At 41.0% G+C, this 7,500-nt stretch overlaps 1 protein-coding gene across 6 annotated transcripts in view; it reads right to left on the minus strand.

Moving 5' to 3' along the window:
• The window catches only part of LOC147035139 (myelin transcription factor 1-like protein), a 731,493-nt gene that overhangs the window by 722,810 nt on the left and 1,183 nt on the right, over positions 1-7,500 (minus strand). The window lies entirely within an intron of this gene.

Consider the following 7,500-nt stretch of genomic DNA (forward strand, 5'->3'; position numbering starts at 1 on the left):
ACGCACGGCACCGAGACATGGAACAGCAGGTAGTGCCAAAAATATCTGGGACAAAGACAAAGTGAGAAATGAATAAAGAAAAAATGGTGGTAAGCATTGGGCCTGTGTGGTGCATGTACATGCGGCGCAATGCATCATCGGAGACAAAAACATTGTTCACTTGTTGAATGATACTTGTAAGCACGTCAGTTTCGGTGGTCGGGTATTTGCATGGGGAGAGCTAGAGATAATTTTGTGTGAAGCAGATTGAAATATTTATTAATAGGGGATGAACAGAAAACTAAAAAGCAGCAATGACTTACCATGTGTGAGATTTAGTGAGCCATCTTTGAGATGAAGGATTATAATGAATTCATATTCACTTGGATGAAGCAAAATGCTCCTGCGTATTCTTTCTAGAACATGTCAATCGACGAATAAAAGATGCAAAAATAAACAAGCTCCTGTGTTTTTTTGCAAATGCATAAGTAATAACAATAAAGGTAGTACAATTGCATCATTGTATTTAAACTTCCATTACGAGGCTATTTCAAATTGGCAGAAGGAGTAACGGTACAAGTCATGTTTTTGAACAATTTTGAATGTGATGAGGTTTTTGGAGGATAATATTTTTTCTGTTTGTGAAAGAAACCGAAAAAGCCTAAATCCGACATATAATTGGGAGCGATGCATTTACTCCCGTGTCGATATCCACCTGGCCATCTAAGCTGCCAGCATATACAGGTGAATTTAAATGCTGAGAGCCTGAAGGGGAAAGCTGAGCCATCTAAAAACAGGCATTACTTAAAACAATACTGCAAAACACTGCATTATGAACACGTAATCTGCTCCTGTTTGCAGCACAGACTGTTCAGCATCCTGTATCTTGTACGGTAAGAAGGACGTAATAGCAGCTGAGCATATGTGTTTACATGCATTTGCTGGGAACCTGATGTAGGGGTTTTTGTGGTCGTTGCTTGATCCTTCCATAGCAAAAGGTCATCGTGAGTGGCTACAAATCTTGCAGAAGACGGCAAAGCTAATCAGGCAATGTCATTAGCAACGATGATTCACTTTTACGTGGTGTAAACCCAGTATTCACGACCTTGTGCCAGGTTAAACAGAATGCACTACCCCTCATTACCATTTGCTGACAGACGAAGCTTACTACAGTACAACCCGATATGCTGAAAACAGGCCAAGGCCGAGCATAATCCATCTCCCACTTTCTCACAAATTATTTCCCTCTCTTTCCCCTAAAATCATGCCCCAATTCACACCCCTGAAAGCCCTCTCATCATACTCGAGAGGTATTGCAGCAAATGAACCTCGTTCTTAAGGGCATTCACAAGCACCAGCCCACAAAGCATTCATATTCTCATAACCTGCAAGTCCAGGCCCAGGATTATCAAAGCCCATCCCCTCGCACTACCCACCTGATCCTCCTCCTGCCACGATGCCACCCTCTCCCCATCCACTATTCCTCTCTCCCCTGACGCGTTTCCAAGGCACCTGGCACCATGGGATAGTCTGGTGAAAGATACACAGAAACCTCAACCCTTTCTCTCCAATGACAAATGATTGGGCTGGTAATGACTCTCTGGTGAAATCATTGCAGGAACTACTTTATTATGGAAATATACGATTTGTAGTTTCAAGTCTAAGCTAGAGGTTGCATGGATGGGCATATGACTGTCAGTTGAAAACAAAGACTAACTAAGGAATGCATTGCTGGACTATATGGTTGACCTTTCGTGAGCTAAACTGACAAGCACATGAATATATGTAAAGCCTAAAATATGTTCGTTAGCAGCAGCTTATATGCAGCAGTAAGAGTTTAATGTTCTGACTTCCCACCTGCCATTTACTCTCGTGTTTGAGACAGTAACAAGTTTCATACCGCCATCATCATGCAGAAAACGAGACCGAATGCCTGGCGTGTCTTTGAGAATGGTCCACGATGGTACAGACAGAGTCATTTTGTCTGGACAGAATCATGGTCAGGGAAGAATTGATCAATCATTTTGAGCACATAACTACGACAGTCACAGTTTATGGGAATTCATGATATAGACCAATTACGGTCAGGTAGTAGATGAGGCAGTAACAACAACTTATTCAAACAATGGGAATTGAAGAAACAACTACAATCTTCGACATGCAGGTGAGCGCTCAACCTTCGAGGTTGGATAGTCCACAAAGTGCTTCGCCAAACAGGATATTGGACTTTGTGCATCGTTTCCAACTATGCTTCTGAGATGGTCAAGAAGCACACCTGAATATCCAATCTGGTCTTCAGCTGACAATGTGACACAGATATGTCAGGAACAATATTTTTACCTTCACCACCGAAGGTGGACGGAGGTTATGTTTTCACCCCTATCTGTCGGTCTCTGTTCATCTGCCAGTTTGTCTGTTAACAGGATATCTCAAAAGGTTGTGGACCGATTCGGACTAAATTTGGTGGAGAGGTTGGGTGTGCGAAATAGAAGAAATGATTAGATTTTGGTAAAGATCCGGATACTATAATTATTAAGTGATTCTTCGCCATTGAGAGATAGGGCAAACAACGATATATACCATGATATTTCAAAAAGTTATGGATGGATTCGGACGAACCTTGGTGGACCTGTTGGGTGTGACAATGATGAATTGTTTCGATTTTGTTGAAAATCCGAAGCCGGATATGATAATTATTAAATTTTCTAAGTGATTCTTCACAATTGAGAGATGGAGCTAAAAACGATATGTAGCACAATATTTCAAAAGATTGTGGACGAGTTATGACAAAACGAGGTGGATGAGTTGGTTCGGTGATAAGAACAAGCTGATTAGATTTTGGTTCAGCTGCGGATCCAGATCCCACCGATAAGTGGGATACAAAATGTAAACTGTTCAGCCTGGTGGAGGGATATGCTATACAGAGTGCCGTTCCAGTTCCTCCATGTATTTTCCAAGCCAACAAACCTAGAAATCCATAAAAAAATTTTCACAATTTACTGTCTTGATAAATTGGTAAGAAAAATAATTATTCATGAAGACCTAACAGACAACAAGTACACAAGAAGCCATTTTTAGGTCGACTTGGAAATGAATATAACATGATAAAACTTTCTAATGGTGATAATGTTTGAAACAAAGATGAGGCTACAATGCCACCCCCATAATTGATCTCAGAGACCCGCCTTTCATACTTCACTCTTTGCACACAACGAGGGAGTGCTGTAGGCACACACGGTAACCAATCCCCTTGACAGCTGCCAGACAAAACTCATCACACATTGCAGGTAGAAACAGCATGATATAGGGCACGGAAGAGGAAGCTGAAGCGAGGGTTACAGGTTGGTTTCTCAACTGCATACTATTTTCGTATGCAACCTCAAAAACTGATAATATTAATGACTGTGACAGAACACTTCACCCAAATGTAACTGCTCAGTGTGATGCAATTTTGGAAGAAAATATCGTATAATTTATGCATGATCAAGGATTTACATGATCAGATGTCTTCCTTATTATACGCATTCAATGCAATGCTTGACTAACTGTGAACCATAAAAGCCGATGGATATTGTGAACAATAGGTCATCATGACAATGCGAACCTGAATTTGATAGCTTCCGAGTGGAGAAACATCCCAGATTAAATAAATAAATGGCTTTTCATACTGATTCAATACAATCCGTAAAGCTTGAAAGTTTTGTGATCCAGTACAAGTCACAGTCGACACATATCTCACAATGCTGTAAACATACATTTAAATGGTATCTACTGAGCTAATTTGCTCATCGTGTCCAAAATATATCTAATCCTTAATTCAAGAGGTGAATAAGCTTTTTTAAGATGCATCAACCACTGTAAAAAAAAAAAAAAAGTTACGAAAAAGAATATTTAAAAAAATATCAATTTATTGGTGGTCCATGTGATGTGCGACTCCGTCCTCAAAAGCATCACTTCGTCATTTTATAGGAGTACTGTATGTGCATTCAGCCACCTGCCATCAGTTGTCATCAATGTCCCTCAGGGGGGTAAGAAGCAATCTCTCTTCCCTTAATTTATGTCCAGGTTGCTCACACAGAGAAGCTCTTACATGATGGTGAAGTGGTACCGGTGCGAAGGAGATAAAATGATAATTTTCAGGTGGTTTGCAAGCTGTTATCCCGTTTTGTGCAGACTCTTTTTGGGTGGCATTGCAGTATCCGAAATCAGAAGTCTAAACCGTCTAATTATCACCTCCACGTTCACTGTCTGAAACCACACTTCCTAATACCTCCAAAACACAGGCATGAAAACACGAACACAATGCATTGAAGGTCACCAGGTATTATTTCTGCAGCATTCAAGTGAGGAAACTCCGAGCGATCTGATTATGCTGTAGCTTGTTCATTAGTGGTTTCACGAATTAACTGAAACCAACAGTTGGAGCTTCAGCTGCGCTTCATGCAGAAAGTGCCGCAAATGAGCTAGTAGTACCTCGTCTTATCGTTGTTAGTAATACTGCACCACAATCGGTTAGTGAGGAATCTCCCCCTTCTGCATGGTTTAAAAAAAAAATCCCAGAAATACCATAAATATGGATTACCAATTCCCACATCCATACAAACATACTCTCATGTGCAGCCTTGAGGCTGCTGGTTTCATCCTTGGTTAGGGACGCAGCTATGTCGCTGATGCAGTGCCCCTACTCGCAGTACATTGGTGCTCATTTCAACAACCTTGGAAGGATGGCAAGCTGAGTCAACCCCACCTGCTGTTAATACAGTGGTCGACAGGGGCTCAAACTCAGGACCCTAGGATCCTAAGTCAGCAAACCTAACCGCAAACTTAACGTCAGGTTTTCCACATCCATAATTCCTGACTATTTCCATCTTCATTGCCATCTCTTTATACATCCTTGTCTTTGCTGCATTTGTGTTTTTAATCATTCTTTTCTCTTTTGAAAGTCAGATGGAATATCACAACTAAACTGAGAAGAACAGGTTGTGCCTGAGTCTTAAATTTTAACAGTTTTAAATAAATCTTAGTCTTAAATTAAAATAAATTTTAACGTATTGAATGATATATATATATATATATATATATATATATATATATATATATATATATATATATATATATATATATATATATATATATATATATATATATATATATATATATATATGGTACCAAGGTACTGTATCAATTCAAATATTTATTCACCCCCCCCCCCAAAAAAAAAAAACACACACACATAAACTTATCTAGTCTGCTCTAAATTAAGCAGATAAAACAAGCTTTTGCCCATATTGCCGAATGTCTGTCCTCCATCCACCTTCTTTATGTACTCCGACGACCACCACCCACTACTACTACTACTATTTTCATGGCCCCACTTAATTTAAGTATGCTCTCTCTGTCCCCCACCCATCCTTTCTCTCCCTCAAGTCCCTCTCCACCACTTCCTTGGTTTGTCCCTTCTCATACCAATTGCATCCATGTGAAATACCTCCCTGATGACATCCCCATCCTCCCTCCTGAGCACTCTTTGTCCAGTGACTATGTATATTTATTTAGTTTTTTTTTTTTTAAATCAGCATAACCTTCGGGATATTACACTTCAGGGGCCATCTAAATGTTACATATACAAATGGCAGAATTTTCCACACGTCTCCACCTTGCAACCCCTCAACTTCGCCAATCCATACATTTCTCTTTCTGCCCTTGTAATCCCTTACAAAGTTTATCCAACACTGACCATTTTCATTATGCAATGTATAGATCGCCCCTTACTCTATGAGCTGAGCGCAACATACAGTCTCATCATACATGGATGATGTCTTGAAATAAATAATAGCAACAGCCACTGCCTTGCTCTTTCATATTGCTGTCTTCTTTTCTTTTGTTTGTAGTAATTTTCATTCACTCTTATTATTTCTTGCCGTCTGATAAGAGCGCAAGCCGTGTGCAACTCTATTGCAATTAGGATTGTATTATTAATTTATTTATTTCATCCTCCAACCCTCCACTCCAAATCTAGCTGTGTACCGCAGCACGGACTGCACTGTGGGAGAGTTCAGGGATGGAATATTTGACTTTGAGTTGTTTAGCCTAGGATCAATTCCCGATGGAATAGGATCCGATTACAAACTCTCCTGGTGCTGAAAGTCATGGCAATTTATCATGGAGCGCGGCCTTCATTTGGCGAGGGGTGCTAAACCTGCTGTGTCATAGATAGTATCACTCACTCGTGGATGCTAGTTTATGCAGGCATCCTCAGGTTCCTTTCAAAAAGAGTAGGGCTTGGTATACTGGTACCCCAAGCACATTCCAATGGAATTCCAAATCCCTGCCATGAATATAGCTGGGAAAAGATCCCTGCCGTGAATATAGCTGGGAAAAGAAATATCAAACCACCCAGCGTATCTTCCTTCTAAAACTGCTTTTGGCACCTCTAAAACCCTGCTCGAGAGCATATGATTGAACCACACACGGACGGCATCATGGTACACACCGCCACAAAGGCAAGGTAAAAATACAACTCCTGATAAACCATATGCGACGTATTGCAAGAGCTCTGAGAAACAACACAAAACTCAAACTAAAGGAAAAATTAGTCTCGACAAGGTGACTGGCAAAGAGAGATGATGTGCTCATTTGGAGACAAAAGTTCAAAAACATTCCGCACGATAATTGGTGAAAAATAATCCAAACGAACGAAGAGAAAGAAAATCAAAAATGAAGAAAATCAATCCACGTTCGTAAGGGGCTGCTGCAGATAAAGTGAGACTTTTATTATTTATGCGTTTTATATGAATCTGCCAAAGGTTGATGCAATTGATAGCACTTCAGACCTTCCGCCTGGACAACTTTCAGTCCTCCAGAGTGACCCGATCTCTTCTCCTTCTATCAGCAAGCTGCAGGAGGAAACTATACCCAGGTGGCCAACGACCCCAGACCGAAACTGTCCTGAAGCTCGCAGGGCGTCTACGCATCCTTTGGCTACATCCTGGGTCCTGGGTAACGGCTGATTCCATGAGAATGTGCAGGGAGTAATTGAGGCTGTGAAATAAGTACGAGTTGGGTGGGGGGGGGGGTACTGGAGATTGAATATCACTGGCGAAACCAAGAAGTGCTGCTCGATGAGAGAGCCATTGGCCAGTCGGAGACATGAAGGCAATTTTGAATATGTTGTCAACGTCTTGCAAATGTTGTGTAGTAGTGACAGCTGCAATTTCAACGTCACAGGAAACAGGGGAATATCCCGTATAGCTATCCTGAGAGCAGCAACGGATACCTAGGCACAGTTTTTCAGGGTAAACATACATTCTGTAATAAATGAAAGTCTGCAGAGCACCCCCCCCCCCTCCGTGCATTCGCGAACTCCGCACGGAAAGTGAAAGTTGGTCAACTCATGAGTATTTCACAAACAACAGTCGGTGCATGTGGGGTTGGGGGAAAAGATCCCTCACGCAGAGTCAGAAAAGTTTTCAAAAAGCTTAACAAGGACAGCTCAAGGACAGGATCTAACGTGCTATATGT

Source organism: Eptatretus burgeri, chromosome 1 (assembly GCF_056783735.1).
Source record: "Eptatretus burgeri isolate ZD-2024b chromosome 1, Ebu_testis_v1, whole genome shotgun sequence".
In the NCBI taxonomy this organism is placed as follows: domain Eukaryota; kingdom Metazoa; phylum Chordata; class Myxini; order Myxiniformes; family Myxinidae; genus Eptatretus; species Eptatretus burgeri.